Source organism: Nestor notabilis, unplaced genomic scaffold (genome assembly GCF_000696875.1).
Source record: "Nestor notabilis isolate BGI_N333 unplaced genomic scaffold, ASM69687v1 scaffold29123, whole genome shotgun sequence".
Lineage (NCBI taxonomy): Eukaryota > Metazoa > Chordata > Aves > Psittaciformes > Psittacidae > Nestor > Nestor notabilis.
Window position 1 is genome coordinate 1 of NW_009922833.1, and position 220 is coordinate 220.

Here is a 220-nt window from a genome sequence, read left to right on the forward strand (position 1 = left end):
GTGAGGGGAGCCGGGGTGCGACCGCGGGCTGCCTTTGCCTCTGAAAACGAGTGGGGAGGAATCGATTGTGCCTTATTCCAGACCACCCCGGCCTCGGTGGCCGCCCGGTTTTGTGTAGAAAAGGGCCGTTTTGGAATCTGGAAATATGAATTGGAAAAAAACCCATCAAACCTAAACCCTTGGGGGGGGGGAGGGGGGCTGGACAATGTGGGTTGAGGGG